Genomic DNA, 19,823 nt, shown 5'->3' with positions numbered 1-19,823 from the left:
TTCCATGACCCTGCAATATGCTCAGCCCTGGGTGCTATAGCACTCTCAGGAAGCTGTGCTGTCTCCAGAGTCACAGGCAGCTAACCCCAGACAAGCCTGGGCGCAAGGCCCATAGGGAAAATTACAAAATAAATGAATACAACACACAGAGAAAGTTCAGCACTCACGTACAAGAGAGCCAGCAGGTTCCACAGCGCTATGAATAAAGGTGGTATACAAAAAACAATTACAGGGATCAAATGGGTAGAGGGACCTGCCAAGAGTTGCACTGTTGTAGTTGGCTCTTATGAAGGTGGACATTAAACAGCTGGGATCATAGGCTTACATGCTATGGGGTTTAAGGGGATAGCAGTGGAGATAGGAAGGTTAGTGTAGGTTGTATGCATCCCTGAATAGTAGAGTCTTAAGGGAGCACTTGAAGCATTTAAAACTAGGGGAGAGTCTTGTGGAGCGAGGAAGAGAGTTCCAAAAGATGGGAGCCAGCCTGGAGAAATCTTGTAAACGGGAATGTGAGGAGGTAACAAGAGAGGAGGAGAGTAGGAGATCAAGAACAGAGTGAAGGGGAAGGGAGGGAGAGTAACTGGAGACAAGGGGGGATATTTATCAAAGGTCTGGCGGACCTGATCCGACAGTGCAGTTCAGGTCCGCCAGACCTCACTGAATGCGGAGAGCAGTACGCTCTCCGTATTCAGCATTGCACCAGCAGCTGTTGTGAGCTGGAGGCAAGAGGAAGCCAGTGAAGGGATTGGCAGAGAGGTGCGGCAGATGAAGAGCGATGTGTAAGGAAGATGAGCCTGGCAGAGGCATTCATTATGGATTGTAAAGGAGCTAGGTGGCAGCTAGAAAGACCAGAGAGGATGGAATTGCAGTAATCGAGGCAGGAAAGAATGAGAGAGTGTATTAAAATATTAGTTGTGTCTTATGTAAGGAAATGTCTAATTTTAGCGATGTTTTTAAGGTATAAGCGGCAGGCTTTAGCCAAGGACTGAATGTGAGGAGTGAAAGAAAGATCTGAGTCAAGTGTGACCCAAGACATCGGCATGTGAGGTTGGGGTAATGATGGAGTTATCAACAGTTATAGAGACATGGGGAGTGGAGATTTTGGAAGAAGGGTGGAAAATAAGGAGCTCAGTTTTGGAGAGATTTAGCTTGAGGTAGTGAGAGGACATCCAAGATGAAATATGAGAGAGACCGTTAGTGACACGGGTTAGCAAGGAAGGAGATAGTTCTGGTGTAGAGAGGTAGATTTGGGTATCATCGGCATACAAATGATAGTGAAACCTTTGGGACTTTATTAAGGAACCTAATGAGGATGTGTAGATTGAGAAGAGAATGGGACTGAGGACAGAGCCTTGCGGTACTCCAACAGAAAGAGGTAACGGGGCAGAGGATGCCCTAGAGAAGGCTACACTAAAGGTAAGGTTAAACAGATAGGAAGAGAACCAAGAGAGAGCTGTGTCCCGGATGCCAAAGGATTGGAGGGTATGGAGCAAAAGAGGGTGGTCGACAGTATCAAAGGCTGCAGACAGATCAAGGAGGATAAGTAGAGAGAAGTGACCTTTGGATTTTGCTGTAAGTAGGTCATTGGAAATCCAGATTGCAGTGGATCAAGGAGGGAGTTTAATGTAAGGAAATGGGATAGACGTGCATATACTAGCTTTTCAAGAAGCTTTGAGGCAAGAGGGAGTAGGGAAATAGGGCGGTAGTTGATGGGGAGGTTGGATAGAGAGAAGGTTTTTTGAGGATAGGTGTGACTAATGCATGCTTAAGAGATGTGGGATCTATACCAGTGCTGAGGGAGAGGTTGAAGATATGTGTGAGTATAGGGGTAAGGGTAGAAGAGAGGGAGGGGAGTAGTTTTGAGGGGATGGGTCGAGGGGACAGGTAGTGAGGTGAGAGGATAGTATAAGGATTAAAAGCAAAACTGGAAGAGTGTGCAGTCCCTTTCCGTATTTTGTATATGTATAGGGTGATTACATAAGTCTTCTGGAGAACTTCTGGGGAAATTCCTTTTTATACCCTGTATTACCTTTCTTTCCTGCTCCAAATACCACTTTTGACACATTATGAGTCATGTGGGCCTACATGTTTATAAATGCAAATTATTAACTAAATAATACCTATTTAAAACTAAATACATACTTACCTGTGAAATAAAACCTAAGCTAGCTACAATATAACTAATAGTTATATTGTAGCAAGCTTAGGTTTTATTTTTATTTCACAGGTAAGTTTGTATTTATTTAAACTAGGAAGACTAGTTAGTAAATAGTTATTAACTATTTAATAACTACCTAGTTAAAATAAATACAAACTTACCTGAGAAATAAAACCTGCCATACACTAAAACCTAACATTACAAAAATAAAAAACCTACCATTACAAAAAATAAAAAACGAAATTATCCAAAATAATAAAAATTATTCCTAGTCTAATACTCTTTAAAAAAAAAAAAAAAAAACACCCCAAATTAAAAACCCTTATCTATAATAAACTATCAAGGGCCCCAAATCAGCCAATAGAATTTAAGTAGCTCTCATCCTATTCGATGATTTGAACAGCTAATAGGATTTCAGTAGCTCTCATCCTATTGACTGATTTGAATTTCCATAATCAAATCAGCCAATAGGAATGCAAGGGACACCATTTTGAATCCCGTACCTTGCATTGAAGATTCAGTATACGTTGGCGACCATATGAAGAGGATGCTCCTCACCAAATGTCTTCAGGATGGACCCGCTCCACGCCGCCGGGATGAAGATAGAAGACGCCGCCGGGATGAAGATAGAAGATGCCGCCTGGATTAAGATGGAGCCATCTGGATGAAGATGGAGCCGCCGGGATGAAGATCCTTCAAGCGGGACTTCAGCAACTGTAAGTGGATCTTCGGGGGTTAGTGTTAGGATTTTTTAAACTTTTTTGGGTGTTTTTTTTTAGTTTAGGGTTTGGGCTTTTCATAAAAGAGCTAAATGCCCTTTTCAGGGCAATGCAAAAGAGCTAAATGCCCTTTTAAGGTTTTTTTTATTTTGGGGGGTTGGTTGGGTGGTGGGTTTTACTGTTGGGGGGGTCTTTGTAATTTTTTTACAGGTAAAAGAGCTGTTTAACTTAGGGCAATGCCCTACAAAGGCCCTTTTTTCAGCGTTAAAAGAAGAAAGCAAAACTCGTAATCTACCTGAATAGCCATGTAAGTAATGCAGAAGTGTAGAAAGCAATGTTGTGCAGAACTGTAAACAAACTCCAGCATAGGCTTGAAAGGGTTAACCATGAAGTCAAGATGTAGGAAGGAGCAAGTTGATTATGCTTCACAAAGGGCCTACAAGTTTGCTTATCTATTTAGTTGGTGCCATAGTAACTTTGCATATTTAGGCTGAGCGGGGCTTCAAAGTTATGAATCTTCCACTGGCCTTCATGACGGATTTGATGCAATTTTGTTGCTATACTTTTTTTTTTTGTATATTAGGGTGGCGGAGTCACTTCCACAAGCAGGGAGCAATGGCGGGTTAAATATTCAATTGCTGCATAATTTGTTATCTACCTGTCTTAGAACCAGGAGCAGAACTACTATTGGTATAGAAAGGGCATTAGAACCATGGCTAAAGGTCTGGGGGGGCCACAGTAGCCAGTCTTTTCATGAGTGTGTGCCTATGTGGCACTATCTGTGTATAGATACTCATCATTATTATACTGCACATCATACTCATCATTATTATACTACATATCATACTCATCATTATTATACTGCACCTCTTACTCATCATTATTATACTGCACATCATATTCATCATTATTATACTACATATCATACTCATCATTATTATACTACATATCATACTCATCAGGGACGTGCACTCATAGGAGGCAGGGGAGGCAGTGCCTACCCTGACATATGTGGCCAAAGCTTAATTAAATTTTAATTAAAACAAAAAAAAAGTAAAAAAAAAAATATTTTCCCCCCATGTAATGCTATGGAGAGGCAGGTACAGGAACGCTTCTCTCCATTGCAGTACATGGTTCAAAGGAAAAGCTGTGCTGCAGCGCCACATGTGTTCTGTCAATATATTAGCAGAACAAATTGGGACCAATAGGAGGCACCCCTCTTGATGCCTCCTAGCAAGTGAAGGTTATATAGATTAATCAGAAGGAGGATGCAGTGAGCAGGGTCATGTGACACAACTGGAAGCTGAGGTAACCTAAGAACAAATGACACCAAGCAGAAGAGTAGTAGTATTCTACATCTCTTGTGATTCACAAATTGTGTTCAGATACAGCTCATTAATGGGGGGGGAGGGCAGTAAGTGAGCATAACTCAATACTGACAGGAAGTCAAAGGGTCAATTCAAATTTAAATCCATAATTTAAAACCCAGAGTTTGAAGTTAAGTGTGCAGCGTCCATATTATTTAAATTAAAGTTTTTGACATTGAATATTACTAAGCCTCCCTTTTTCATGGTTATTTGATTTAATTAGGTACAAACTCCATAAATGTTATGTCTGTTCAGTCAGAGGATGCAGTATATCTTTTTATTTTTCTCTGTGTCTCCATTTATTTAAAGACTGCTGTTAACTTGTAATTCACAAATCAATTGAAAGCTGTTGCATTGTGTTTTTAATATGTGCTGCTTTTATACAAGTTTATATTAATAAAAAGGAGATAATGAGTCATTTAAAAAATATATGTAATTATTGCAGTTAAATGTTTTTAGAAATAATGCCACTGCAAAGTAACTGTTTAAACACATAGTCAAAGTGGGACATTTAAAATTAAACTTTCATGATTTAGGTAGAGCATGCTATTTTAATAGACTTTTCTAGTTATTTATATTTTGAGAATTAGCATCAACTGTTACTGGCCCAAGTCAGCAAATCAAATTAGTTTTTGAAAGGAACATGAAAGTCATAATTACATTTCCATCATTCAGATAGAAATTGCACAAAAAATAAATAAATAAACTTTCTATTTTACTTTTATTATTATGTACTTCATTCTTTTGGTATCCTTTTGGTGTCCTTTGTTGAAGAGCATACCTAAGTGGGATGTGCACGTGTGTTTCTTGAACACCATATTGCAGCAGCTTTGTTGGCAGTATTGATAACTTGTCCTTTGTGTAAAACTTGTATGGTAAATTATTTCTATTTTTACAATACAGTAGTGAGTAGACTAGAGAAGAGGTTGTGTATCATTCTAATTGCTTAGTAACTGGTACTGTGCCACAGAATTGTGTGAGTGTGTATGTGAGCAGAGTGTGTGTGGGTGTCAGTGAGCAGAGTATGTGTGCTTTATTCTCCAGGTAATCAATACATTTCCGATGAGCTGGTGCTTTAGTGCAGTGTTTCTCAACAATGGTCCTCAAGTACCCCCAACAGGCCAGGTTTTCATTATAGCTGAATCAGTGCACAGGTGAAGTAATCAGCTGATCAGTAACTCAGTGGTTACTAACTTGCTCTCACCCATCACCTGATTATGTCACCTGTGCACTGGTTCAGCTATCATTTAATCCTGCCCTGGGGGGGGGGTACTTGCGGCCCTCTGTACATGTGTTTCTCCAGCGTATCATATCTAGTGCCTCACCAGCCTCTGACCTCACTGCACGTCCCTGATACTCATCATTATTATACTACATATCATACTCATCATTATTATACTGCACCTCTTACTCATCATTATTATACTGCACATCATACTCATCATTATTATACTGCACATCATACTCATCATTATTATACTACATATCATACTCATCATTATTATACTGCACCTCTTACTCATCATTATTATACTGCACATCATACTCATCATTATTATACTGCACATCATACTCATCATTATTATACTGCACATCATACTCATCATTATTATACTACACATCATACTCATCATTATTATACTGCACCTCTTACTCATCATTATTATACTGCACATCATACTCATCATTATTATACTGCACATCATACTCATCAGTGTAAAGATACTCACATCATTATACACAGCAGTGTGTTCATTATTAGTGTATAGATATTCCATCATTATGCAGCACAGCATATTCATCCAGAGTACACATGCTCATCATATTTATACAGACCAGTGTACTCATCATCATATAGTGTATAGAAACATCATTATACATCACAGTGTGCTCATTGCCAGTGTATACATGCTCATTATCAGTGTGTGTGTGTATATATATATATATATTTATATACACACACAACAAAATAAATAGATATATTTTGATTTGAGTAGCCATGTTAGTCCAGTGATTTTGATACAATAATAAGCACCTAGATTACGAGTTTTGCGTTGCGGCTTTTAACGCTGAAAAAATGGCAATTTCAGAGTAAACATAGAAACATAGATATTGACAGCAGATAAGAGCCATATGCCTGTAAGCCCGATATTACCTAACAGTATAAACTTATCTAGTTTGTAGGATAGCCTTATGCTTGTCCCGTGCATTTTAAAATGTCCCCCACAGTGTTTGTCGCTACTACCTCTTGAGGAAGTTTATTCCATAAATCAATCACTCTTTCTGTAAAGAAGTGCTTCCTCAAATTACTCCTGAATCTACTACCCTCTAGCTTGAGATCATGACCCCTTGTTTTTGAATTTTCCATTTTATGTAAAATACCCACAGCCTCAGTTTTACTAAGCCCTTTAACGTACTTGAAAGTTGCTATCATATCACCTCTTTCCCTTCTCTCCTCTAAGCTATACATATTTAGGTCATTGAGCCTATCCTGGTAAGTTTTATTTTTTAGACCATGTACCATTTTGGTAGCCCTCCTTTGCACGGATTCAAGTTTGTTAATATCCTTCTGAAGATATGGCCTCCAGAACTGCACACAATACTCAAGATGAGGCCTAACTGATGATCTATAAAGTGGCATAAGAACCTTACTATTTCTGCTGCAAATACCTCTTCCAATACATCCAAGCATTCTGCTAGCCTTACTCACTGCATTACTACATTGTTTACTAAGTTTTAAATCATCTGAAATAATAATTCCCAAGTCCTGTTCCTCATTTGTAACGTTCAGTAAAGTGTCATTAAGTTTGTAATTAACATTTGGATTTCTCTTCCCTAAATGCATTATTTTACACTTTGCTGTGTTAAACTTTAGATCCCAGTCGATTGTCCAATCCTCCAATTGTTGTATATCACTTCTCATTTTGTCTACCCCCCTGGAACAAGCAGTGACGCCGCTAATGGGAGTCATGTTGGTATAGCTGTACTGCAAGCAATTTAGCCTTTAATGCAATGTCAGTGCCGGTATTACAGGTTGTGCGGTGAGGCTAAAATGCTTGCGTTACAGCCTATACCGACACAATCCATATCGCCATCTGAAACCTATAAACTCCTAAACTGAGGCCCTCCCGCATCGCAAACACTATATTAAACCTATTAACCCCACCCACATCACGGCTATTAAATACACTTATTAACCCCTAATCTGCTGTCCACCTACATCGCCAACACTATTTAAAAATATTAACCCCTGAACCGCTGCTCCCAGACATCGCCGTCACTATAATAAAGTTATTAACCCCTATTCCGCCGCTCCCCGAGATCGCTGACACTAAATAAAGTTATTAACCCCTAAACCTCGAGCCTCCCACATCTCCGCCCCCCACATTGCAAAACACTATATTAAACTATTAACCCCTAAACCTATATTTACTAACTTTAAATTAAAATTACAATATAACTCTTTTTAAATAAATAAAAACTTAACTGTGAAATAAATATAAACCTAACATTAAACTATAAAATAACCTAACATTACTATTCTATTAAAATAAAAAAAACTACCAATTAAAATATCTAAATTAAAAATGTAAAAAAACCTAACACTACGAAAAAAATAAAAAAATCTAAATCACAACTAAAAAAAAACAAATCCTACAAAAAACACTAAATCATGAAAAATAAAAAACACTAAGATTCCAAAAAAATAAACAAAATGATCAAAAATAAAAACAATTACACCTATTCTAATATCACTATAAAAATAAAAAAGCCCCCAAAATTAAAAACCTAACTCTAAAAAAAATCCTAAGCTACCCATTGCCCCTAAAGGGGCATTTGTATGGGCATTGCCCTTAAAAGGGCATTTAGATATTTTGCATTGCCCTTAAAAGGGCATTCAGGTCTTTTAAAAAAGCCCAAACCCTAATCTAAAAAAAAATCACTCAAACCCCCCCCCCAAAATAACCTAACACTAGCCACAGAAGATCTACTAATGGTTTCTGAATTCCGGTCATCAGGGCTGCGAGGTCTTCATCCAGGCAATGAGGTCTTCATCCATCCCGGTGGCGTCTTCTATATTCATCCCGGCAGCGCGGAGCAGAGCCATCCTGGAAGCTGATCCCATCCTGCACGGAGCGTCCTCTTCATACAGTTGCCGCCGTACACTGAAGTTTAATACAAGGTGGCCATTTCAAAATGGTGTCCCTTGCATTCCTATTGGCTGATTTGAGTCTTCAAATTCAAATCAGCTAATAGGATGAGAGCTTCTGAAATCCTATTGGCTGTTCAAAACAGCCAATAGGATGAAAGCTACTGAAATCCGCCGGGATGAAGATAGAAGACGTCCCTGGGATAGATGAAGACCTCGCTGCCTGGATGAAGATCTCGCCGCCTAGATGTCCAAACTTCAGATACCGTGAGAAGATCTTGTGGGCTTAGCGTTTTTTTTTAGTTTTTTGGGTGTTTTTTTTTAGATCAGGGTTAAGGCTTTTTAAAAGAGCTGAATACCCTTTTAAGGGCAATGAAAAAAAGCTAAATGCCCCATTAAGGGTAATGCCCCTACAAATGCCTCTTTAGGGGCAATGGGTAGCTTAGGTTTTTTTAGAGATAGGTTTTTTATTTTGGGAGGTTGGTTGGGTGGTGGGTTTTACTGTGGGCGGGCTTTGTATTTTTTTACAGGTAAAAAAGGAACTTTCTTTAGGGCAATGCCCTTCAAAATGACCTTTTAAGGGTTATTGGTAATTTATTGTAAGCTAGGGGGTGTTTTTATTTTTGGGGGCTTTTTTATTTTTATAGGGCTATTAGATTAGGTGTAATTGTTTTTATGTTTGATTATTTCGTTTATTTTTGTAATCTTAGTGTTTTTTTATTTTTCGTGATTTTAGTGTTTATTATTTTTGGTAAACTTAGATTATTAAAATTTTTCGTAGGATTTGTTTTTTTTTAGTTGTAATTTAGATTTTTTTTTATTTTTTTCGTAGTGTTAGGTTTTTTTACAATTGTAATTTAAATATTTTAATTGGTAGTATTTTTTATTTTATTAGATTAGTTATGTTAGGTTAATTTACAGTTTAATGTTAGGTTTATATTTATTTCACAGGTAAGTTTTTATTTATTTAAATAGAGTTATATCGTAATTTTAATTTAAAGTTAGGGGGATGTTAGGTTTAGGGGTTAATAGTTTAATGTAGTGCTCGAGATGTGGGGGGCTGGCGGTTCAGGGGTTAATAGGCTTATTTAGTGGTGGCGATGTGTTAGGCCGGAGGTTTAGGGGATAATAACTTTATTATAGTGGCAGCAATGTCAGGGTGGCAGATTAGGGGTTAATAAATTTATTATAGTGGCAGCGATGTAGGAGAGCAGCAAAATAGGTGTTAATAACTTTATTATAGTGTCTGCAATGTCGGGAATAGGGGTTAATAACTTTTATTAGTGTCAACGATGCCGGGGGTGGCAGATTAGGGGTGTTTAGACGTGGGCTTTATGTTAGGGTGTTAGGTTTAAATGTAACTTTCTTTTCCCCATAGACATCAATGGGGTTGCATTACGGCGATCGCCTTTCCGCACTTCAGGTGTTAGTTTCCCCATTGATGTCTAAGGGGGAAAGCGTGCACAAGCACGTCAAAGAAGCCCTTGGATTTTGTGCGGTATGGAGCTTAACGCCACCATATGACACGCACAAGGAGGCTTTTCAGAAGCTCATAATGGCGGGTTGCATTTGTTTCACACCCTGTTTAGCGCAAAACTCGTAATCTAGGTTAATAAGACAGTATTGCATTAAACAAGAATATTTTTTTATTGTACTATTTTAACTATACTATAACTATTTATAGGCAAGATTACAAGTGGCATGCTATTTTTAGCACGGGTCACAATGAACAATATTACGCCCACGCTAACTTGTGTGTGTATTACAATTTGAAAGTAAATGCTTTCGCTCAAGCGCAAACTAAATTTGTGCATGTCAGGTTAGCACAAGTGGAGACCTATATATAGATAAATATATATATATATATGTATTATATTTGCAATATGAGTGATGATATCTCAACCATTGCTTTCCATTAAAAGTATAGGGTGCACTAGAAAATGTTGGCTGCACTGACATTCTATAATTAATATCTTTTAACATTCACTTGCCAAAACAGTTTGTATGCTATTCTCAGCGCAGGGTTGTGATATGACTATATTTGCAAACTAAAATGATTCTCTAAAAGTGCTTGGTCTTCTAAAACAAAAAAATAGAAAGAAAACAAGCTAAGGTTTGCATGGGTATTAAATTGATGTTTAAATGCAGTGAATGCAAACAGCTAAAAATGTCTGAAGGGGTTAATATTATAGACATACAATTTAGGCGTACAGAAAAATAGATTTGAGAGAATATACTGTAGATCAGTAGTTTGAATCTTTATACCGTTCCATAAAAGTCTAAAAGCAATCTTTGGAAGCATCACTTTACAAAAGTTACCTAGAGCGGCATTTCAGAAATGGTAGCACGTTTTCTCATATGTTTAACATTGACGTGATCATTTTGGACAAAAATAAAAATCAAATACTTGAACTTTCAAAACAGATATAGTGGCTTTATTTAACAGTCATGCAATTACCAAAATATTTTAGAGTCAAACCATCAAAGCACTTTATGGCTACCTAAAATGAACCCCCCCCCCCCCAAAAAAAAAATGATTACAATATGAAGGTAAGTACTGTAGGTCTAGTGTTGTCTATCCACCTTCTTAACTCTCTAGTAAGGCATGCAGCATATTATTGCTACCATATTGGGAATTAATCAACATACTGGATTTTCCTCCCTTCTCTTAAAAAAATGGTTTCCATATGCACCTTAAATAACCCTTTGGAGAACTATAGCATAAAAAAATGGTTCACCCTCGAACCTAAAATCAAACTCAATTAATCTTCAATGAAAAGATAAATGAATCTAGTAGTATAAATGGGATATGATGTTTCTAAACAAAGTGCCTTTGTTCAAAAGTTCATATTTGGACATTAAGAAAAAAAAAAAGAAAGAAAGATTTGATGGTTTGACAGATGTTTACTCCTTTAGCATTTTAGCTTCATAAATTATGTATGTACATAAGAGCCAATGTATAAACTGAGTTTTCATATTGTAGACTTCATTTAAAGTGTGGATACCATTTATACTATGCAAGTTCAGACTAAGGTCTATGGTTATCTGCCCATTATTTAGATGTTTGTTTTCTAATATTTAAAGAATAAATTAAGATAAGAGTGATTTCAAGTGTTATTCATTCTATTTTGTAAAGCTGTAATTAAAAAGAAACAAACATTTGTTAAAGGGATATGAAACCCAAAAAATGTATTTATGATTCAGATAGCAGGACATTTTAAGCAACTTTCTATTTTACTCCTAATAACAATTTTTCGTTATCTTGGTATGCTTTGTTGAATTAGTAGCAATGCACTTCTGGTTGCTAACTGAACACATGCGTGAGCCAATGACAATTGGTATATATATGCATCCACCAATCAGCAACTAGAACCTAAGTTCTTTGCTGCTCCTGATCTTTTATAGATAAACCTTTCAGCAAAGGATAACAAGAGAAGTAAGCAAATTAAATAATAGAAGTAAATTGGAAAGTTGTTGAAAGTTGTATTCTCTATCAGAACCATGAAAGAAAATTTTTGGGTCTCATGTCCCTTTAATGAAGTCTACTGATTGTATTTTGACCTTAATAGCTACACACTCTATGATGGGAATCTTAATATACTGGGGGGTAGTTATCAACGTGTCAACTTTCCTGCCTTCGCCGGCCCAATACGCCCGCCTAAGCTCGCCTCACATCGCCGCCGCGGACCTGAAAAAATTTGCCTAAGTTATCAAGTAAAGCTGTCAAAAAGCCGCGGGGCGATGAGCAGCGGACTGTGAGAGTTATCACTCATCCGATCTCGCTGCTCTTCGGCTGTTTGACAGCTTTCTTGCTAGCCTGTCACTAAGCACTCACACTAACTACACTGTTCTACCCCCTATACCGGCGCCCCCGGAGCCCCCCGCAACTAAATAAAGTTACTAACCCCTAAACCGCCCCTCCTAGACCCCGCCGCAAGTCTTATAAATGTATTAACCCCTAAACCGCCGCTCCTAGACCCCGCCTCAAGTCTTATAAATGTATTAACCCCTAAACAGCCGCTCCCGGACACCGCTGCCACCTACATTATACCTAGTAACCCCTATCCTGCCCCCCCTATACCGTCGCCCTCTATAATAAAGTTATTAACCCCTATCCTGCTGATCCCAATCAGATTGAGCTCACATTCTATTGGCTGTTCCGATCAGCCAATAGAATGCAAGCTCAATCTGATTGGCTGACTGGATCAGCCAATCGGATTGAACTTGAATCTGATTGGCTGATTCAATCAGCCAATCAGATTTTTCCTACCTTAATTCCAATTGGCTGATAGAATCCTATCAGCCAATCGGAATTGAAGGGACGCCATCTTGGATGACGTCCCTTAAAGGAGCCTTCATTCATCGGTAGTCCGTCGGGAAAGAAGGATGTTCCGCGTCGGCGGGATGAAGATTCAAGACCCGGCTTGGAAGATGACCTCGCCCGGATAGAAGACTTCTTCAGCGCCTCTTGGAAGATGACCTCGCCCGGATGGAAGATTTCTTCAGCGCCGCTTGGAGGATCACTTCATCGGATGGAAGATTTCTTCAGCGCCCCTTGGATGATCACTTCTGCCGCTCCGGATGTCCTCTTCGGTTCCATCGCTGCTCGGTTGAGTGAAGACGACTCAAGGTAGGATGATCTTCAGGGGATTAGTGTTAGGTTATTTTAAGGGGGGTTTGGGTTAGATTAGGGGTATGTGGGTGGTGGGTTTTAATGTTGGGGGGGGTTGTATTTTTCTTTTACAAGCAAAAGAGCTGAATTCTTTGGGGCATGCCCCCACAAAAGGCCCTTTTAAGGGCTGGTAAGGTAAAAGAGCTTTGAACTTTTTTAATGTAGAATAGGGTAGGGCATTTTTTTATTTTGGGGGGGTTTGTTATTTTATTAGGGGGCTTAGATTAGGTGTAAGTAGCTTAAAATTGTTGTAATATTTTTTTAAATGTTTGTAACTTCTTTTTTTTATTTTTTGTAACTTAGCTTTTTTTATTTTTTGTACTTTAGTTAGTTTATGTAATTGTATTTAATTGTAGTTATTTGTAGTTAATTTATTTAATTAATTTAATGATAGTGTAGTGTTAGGTTTAATTGTAACTTAGGTTAGGATTTATTTTACAGGTAATTTTGTATTTCTTTTAGCTAGATAGTTATTAAATAGATAATAACTATTTAATAACTATTCTAACTAGCTAAAATAAATACAAAGTTACCTGTAAAATAAATATAAATCCTAAGATAGCTACAATGTAATTATTAATTATATTGTAGCTATCTTAGGGTTTATTTTACAGGTAAGTATTTAGTTTTAAATAGGAATAATTTATTAAAGTATAGTGTAGTGTTAGGTGTAATTGTAACTTAGGTTAGTTTTTAGTTTACAGGTACATTTCTCTTTATTTTAGCTAGGTAAGCTATTAAATAGTTAATAACTATTTAATAGCTATTGTACCTAGTTAAAATAAATTGAAAGGTACCTGTAAAATAAAAATAAATCCTAAGATAGCTACAATATAATTATTATTTATATTGTAGCTATATTAGGGTTTATTTTAAAGGTAAGTATTTAGTTTTAAATAGGATTAATTTAGTTCATAATAGAAATATTATTTAGATTGATTTAATTAATATTTCAGTTAGGGGGTGTTAGGGTTAGTGTTAGACTTAGGTTTAGGGGTTAATAATTTTATTACAGTGGCGGCGGTGTAGTGGGGGGCAGGATAGGGGTTAATAAATGTATTATAGGTGGCGACGGTGTAGGGGGGGCAGATTAGGGGTTTAATAAATTTAATATAGGTTGCGGCGGGGTCAGGGAGCGGCGGTTTAGGGGTTAAACTATTTATTTATTTCCGGCGAGGTGCGGGATCGACAGGATAGGGGTTAATAACTTTATTATAGAGGGCGGCGGTATAGGGGGGGCAGGATAAGGGGTTACTAGGTATAATGTAGGTGGCGGTGGGCTCCGGGAGCAGCGGTTTAGGGGTTAATATGTATAGAGTAGCTTGCGGTGGGCTCCGTGAGCGGAGGTTTAGGGGTTAATCATTTTATTTAGTTGCAGCGGTGTAGGGGGGGACAGATTAGGGGTGTTTAGACTCGGGGTACATGTTAGGGTGTTAGGTGTAGACAGCTCCCATAGGAATGAATGGGATGTCTGGCAGCAGCGAACTTGTACTTTCGCTATGGTCAGACTCCCATTGATTCCTATGGGATTCGCCGCCTCCAGGGTGGCAGTTTGAAAACCAGGTACGCTGGGCCGTAAAAGTGCCGAGCGTACCTGCTAGTTTTTTGATAACTAGCAAAAGTAGTCAGATTGTGCCGCACTTGTGTCTATCGCAAACCCATATCTGGGAATACCCTGTTGCATGGCAACAGCAGTCATCCCATACAAATGAGATTCGCTGTTGCCAAAGGACAATTTACCAGATTAAAGAGAAACTGTTCTGACAGAGCTACCTATGAGAAGGAAGCTGATTCTCTGTCAGAAAGACTTCGAGAAAGAGGGTATCCTTCACACGATGTTACAAGGGCCAAAAGGTCCCTTGAACATATAGATAGGAAGACACTCTTACAAGACAAACCAAAGTGTGACAGGTCAAAATCATCCAAAGGAGTGTACTTCGTCACACAATTCAGTACAGAGTACAACAAAGTATGCAGCATAGTCAAAAAACACTTTGCTTTACTTGCTGCAGACGACAAATTAGTGACCACAGTTGAGAAAGGGCTCAAATGTTCCTATAGAAAAAGCAATACACTAGGGGGTATCCTAGCACCTACAGAACTTAAAAAGATTGAGACTAACCAAAGCTCTTGGTTGAGACACTGTGGGATGTATAAGTGCGGCAGCAGACGTTGTAAACCTTGTGACTTTGTTCAGGTCACTAATAATTTTACGTCTTATACCACGGGCCAAACATTTGACATCAAAACCTGTCTCAACTGTACAGCTAGCAATGTCATATATCTCATTTCTTGCACCCAATGTCACCTGCAATATGTAGGACTCACCTCTAGGGATATGAACTCTAGACTTAGAGAACATTTGTCATCTTTCAACATAGGAAAAGCCACTACACCGTTGGTACTCCATTTCTATGGTAGACATGGCAATAACCTTAGTTCATTGAAATGGTGTATCATTGAAAAAGTTGTCCTGCCTAGTAGAGGTGGTAACCTCAGCAAATTACTGGCCAAACGAGAGGCATTCTGGATGTTTAAACTTGACACCAGAATACCTAAAGGACTCAACTCCAGGTATGATTTAATAAATTACTGGGAATAATTCCAGTTCTTTGTTATCTCCCCTGGGTTCAACTGTTTCCCCCCTAGGTAGCCTTTTGCTCGTCAATTTACATACTTTTTTCCTTTCTTACATCACACTATATCAGGTTAGATACAGATGATATGTTTAGTTCACAATTAAGTGAGCTTTTTGAACTTTATCTTTTGTTTTGTGAATATACATTCTATATTTTATAGTTTATATTGTATACTTTGCATATGTTCACACTAACAGTCCTGATTCTTTTGATGATTATCTCACTGCATGTCACATTCACAGATTTACTAGGTACTGACGCTTATTTTGCATTATAGAATTTGTTGAGATTTATAGCATACCACTTTCCTGTATTTTTAGTACCTTTGTCCTATTTTTCCCTTATTTCATATACAATCAGTGTTTTGTCCTTAAATCATCAAATTTACGTTCATGCTTTAAACCCCATTTGAATTGTCTTTTGCATATATTGGGTCTCTTGAATTATTCATTGTATATATTCCAGTTGTAGATATTGTTATTTGCTATCTCTAATACTATATTCAGTCTATGACACTTCCAAGCGGGCGGATTGTCTTTCTTTTAAATTTTCTTTTAACCAATGAGAATCAACCTTAGGTGTTAAGTGCACCTGTCAGGCCCAGCACCTGTATGCTATGATTAAGGCTTCACAGCCGAAACGCGTAAGCCCTGGTGCTGCGCCTGCAATCGTGTCTATTTGCTTCTCCATGATTTTGTCGTTTTAATGAAGAATCAATAAATTTGTTAAATTTTACCGGAGCATCCAGTACTCTTTTTTTCTTGAACATCTGTAGTGACGTAAGAATCGATTTGTGCCGGACTGAGTCCGGCGGATCGAAGTTTACGTCACAAAATTCTACTTTTGCTGGTCTCTAGCCTTTGATAACTAAAGAGAATCAGCCTTGCCACAAATACGCTGCGGAATTCCAGCGTATTTGAGGTTGACGGCTTGATTACTAGGCCCCACTGAATCAGATGTTGACAGTACACATAGCATTTCATCATATTGTCATTTGAATGTTCAGTTGTTTAGTTAGTGGACCATTAAAGGGACAAAAGAAAAAGGTTATAGCATTTTATGATTGCACTGTTGCTTGCATAGAACTATGGGATTCAATTACAATAAAAGTTTATCTAAGGATTTTTCAGCAAAATTCACCATTAAAGTATATAGGGATTTTGGTAGTTTAATCACTTAAAAAGCTTTTCTACAGGATTGTGATTGACCCCTTTGTGTAATCCCTGCAAAGCAATTAAACACATAGGGGTCGAATTATCATAGTGCGAGCGGACATGATCCGCTTTAGCTGGGGTGTTAATCAACCTGATTGTATCTGATCGGGCTGATTGCTGTCCGCCACCTCAGAGGTGGCGACAAATTAAGGAGCAGCGGTCTTATGACTGCTGCTTCTTAACTCCTGATTCCGGCAAGCCTGAAGGCTCGCACGGAATTAGAAGCATTCAGGGGTTGATAAATCGGCCCCATAGAAGTTGATTCCAATCCATCAGCAGTTTAGTTTTCTGAGGCTTTTCAGCAAGAAAGCTCAGAGCTGAGAATGCAGTTTAGGCTTGCCAAAAAAATCCCTTTATTTAACATAGAACTTCTTGGCAATTACAATTACTTTTTGTTACAATTACAAAAACCTTTCATCAGGTTGTTTCTGTTTCCACAAAGAAATAGGGTCCTTTTACAAATGCAAGTTTATTGTTGTGCATCATACAGGCGGAATAACAAATGATCCTGGCTTGCACTGAAACCACACAGAGGCTTACACACAACCTGTTACGGATACAGCATACAATTAAAAATAACATATTGATATGTTTTTCTATATGATTTTCTGCTTATTATACAAAAATGTTCTTACAAGTCATGTCAGACATTCCAATATACACACCCACCTTCTATATTATAAAAAGAAAAAGCTCCCAACTTTAATGAGAACAAGAATTCATTAAGAATTCCACACTAAAAGAAATATCTTATCAACAGTTCCCCAATCTTTGGCGTCTAAAAGCACTTGATGAAGTCCTGACCTGGCCTTTTTGACATATTTGCTAGTATTCCAAGACTATTTGAAATAAGCCTATTATCTTGTGCAAGACACTCTGAAATGGCCATGTACTCGATTTTAGGTCTTTATAGCAATATATGGTCTAGATTAATTAAACCTCTATTCAGCACTATTGTAATGTCCCTCAGCACTGGACAGGACTAATATTTACATATGTATATGTATTTAATATAAATACAAAAAAGAGACAAACTCTGTATCTCACTGAAAAACAGCAAATAAATGTAGTAGTAATAGTCCTTACACTCGCAGCATAAGATAGATCCTTCGTGTAAATATATTGACACAAGCAAACAAAGTTCATGGGTAGTGCGTGTGAGTAAGAAGCCAAGAAGATCATACCACTGTTGCCATAGCAAATATCCTTACCGGATCATCCTCAGGGACCTACGATACACGGGCATCACAATACCTCTCCAAGTGCTCGTCTCGTCCGGTGCTGTTTGCTAGGCGTCCTGGTAGGTACGATCAACTGCTCCGACGTTCCAATTCCCCGCCTCTATTGGCGGATTGCCTCCCATAGGTTGGCCTGCTCCTGTCACTCACCCACAGCGAATCACCAATGGATCTGTTTCTGATACTCCTCCAACTGCTGCAGTGTATTAGCACACACCTCCCCACAGCACTGTATCCAGGTAAGACTGGCGTTAAATGCAAATAGGTAAAGAGAAAAAATTCCTGGATACGTCCATATGTTAAAAAGTTCCTTTATTGATACATATTTAAAAAGAAATGAAACAGGCACACAAGAAAATAAGCAGCCAGGTGTGGCACTGGTGGCTTACGCGTTTCGGCTGGTAGCCGTAATCATAGCCTGTAGTGCTAAGTGTCACACCCCTATACATACTAGTCATCTAAAATCTGATTGGATAAAATGTAAATTAACACACCTGTATGCTAAATAGACTTGTACTCTTGATTACACATAGAACCGATGCAGGATAATAGTATTAAAGGTGTATACATATTCCATAAGGGGGCAAATGCAGACAGAAATCAATATAACTAAATAATAAATAATGTAAATGGGAGCATACTGAAAGCTACAGTTAGAGAAGGGGATAAGACAAAAGATGCAAAAGAAAAAAGAAAGAAAGAAAAAAAAAAAAAAATTGGAAAGCTGACATAAACAGTTACCCAGTAAGAGATAAATACAAAAACAAGTAACGTGATTTATATGCATAATAAATATACAAAATGTAGAAAACATATAGTCTATAGTCACAGAAAGAGGATCCTGATTCAGAAGAAACCTGTACTATCTAAGTAGGTCACAAGTATAAGTGAGATTATAAATGCATAACATTAAAAATGGTAAATATATATATAATGCAACCCACAAGGAGCTGGCATGCCTAAGAAAAAGGAGGATCATCAAACAGTAAATACCAATGATACAGAAATAGACATTAGAAATTCCATAGGTTGAATTACCAGAGGTTCATAATGTCATATTTGGAGTTGAGGCCACTGGGAATCCTGGTTTCCAGTGTGAAGATCCAAAAAGCCTCCCTCAACTCCAACATATGATCTATAGAACCACCCCTTTTCGGTTTGTGCACCTTCTCGATAGCACACCATGAAAAACTGGCAAGATTACCACCATGGTATACCCCAAAATGTTGCACAACTGGAGTGCTAGACTTTGCTCTGGAAAATGAAGAAAGGTGCTCCCTAATTCTAGTATTGACATCCCTAGTGGTGAGCCCTATGTATTGAATTTTACATTGTGAGCAGTTTAAGAGATATATAACATCTTTGCTGGTGCAATTGAGACAGGTTTTAATGTTATAAGTTTTCCCTGTGACAGAACTAGAAAATGTATTCCCAATCCTAACATAGTCACAAGGTTTACACCTGTTGTGCCCACACTTATACCTGTACATGCCCTGATGTCTCATCCAAGCACTGGGGTTACTAGTATTTGTAGGTAGCATAGTAGGTGATAAGAGAGAGCCCAAGGTTGGACCTTTTCTATAAGCACACCTAACTCCTTCTTTTACAGTGTTGACCAGTTTGTCGTCTGCTTGGAGTATTTTAAAATGTTTGCGTACAATTGAGC

This window comes from Bombina bombina, chromosome 3, assembly GCF_027579735.1.
Source record: "Bombina bombina isolate aBomBom1 chromosome 3, aBomBom1.pri, whole genome shotgun sequence".
Taxonomy (NCBI): Eukaryota; Metazoa; Chordata; class Amphibia; order Anura; family Bombinatoridae; genus Bombina; species Bombina bombina.
The sequence above is the reverse complement of the archived record's forward strand: the minus strand, read 5'-3'. Positions refer to the sequence as shown.